This window comes from Calliphora vicina, unplaced genomic scaffold, assembly GCF_958450345.1.
Source record: "Calliphora vicina unplaced genomic scaffold, idCalVici1.1 scaffold_18, whole genome shotgun sequence".
NCBI lineage: Eukaryota > Metazoa > Arthropoda > Insecta > Diptera > Calliphoridae > Calliphora > Calliphora vicina.
In genome coordinates, this window is record NW_027052672.1 from 552,501 (window position 1) to 553,732 (window position 1,232).

Consider the following 1,232-nt stretch of genomic DNA (forward strand, 5'->3'; position numbering starts at 1 on the left):
TACATACATACATACATACATACATACATACATACATACATACATACATACATACATACATACATACATACATACATACATACATACATACATACATACATACATACATACATACATACATACATACATACATACATACATACATACATACATACATACATACATACATACATACATACATACATACATACATACATACATACATACATACATACATACATACATACATACATACATACATACATACATACATACATACATACATACATACATACATACATACATACATACATACATACATACATACATACATACATACATACATACATACATACATACATACATACATACATACATACATACATACATACATACATACATACATACATACATACATACATACATACATACATACATACATACATACATACATACATACATACATACATACATACATACATACATACATACATACATACATACATACATACATACATACATACATACATACATACATACATACATACATACATACATACATACATACATACATACATACATACATACATACATACATACATACATACATACATACATACATACATACATACATACATACATACATACATACATACATACATACATACATACATACATACATACATACATACATACATACATACATACATACATACATACATACATACATACATACATACATACATACATACATACATACATACATACATACATACATACATACATACATACATACATACATACATACATACATACATACATACATACATACATACATACATACATACATACATACATACATACATACATACATACATACATACATACATACATACATACATACATACATACATACATACATACATACATACATACATACATACATACATACATACATACATACATACATACATACATACATACATACATACATACATACATACATACATACATACATACATACATACATACATACATACATACATACATACATACATACATACATACATACATACATACATACATACATACATACATACATACATACATACATACATACATACATACATACATACATACATACATACATACATACATACATACATACATACATACATACATACATACATACATACATACATACATACATACATACATACATACATACATACATACATACATACATACATACA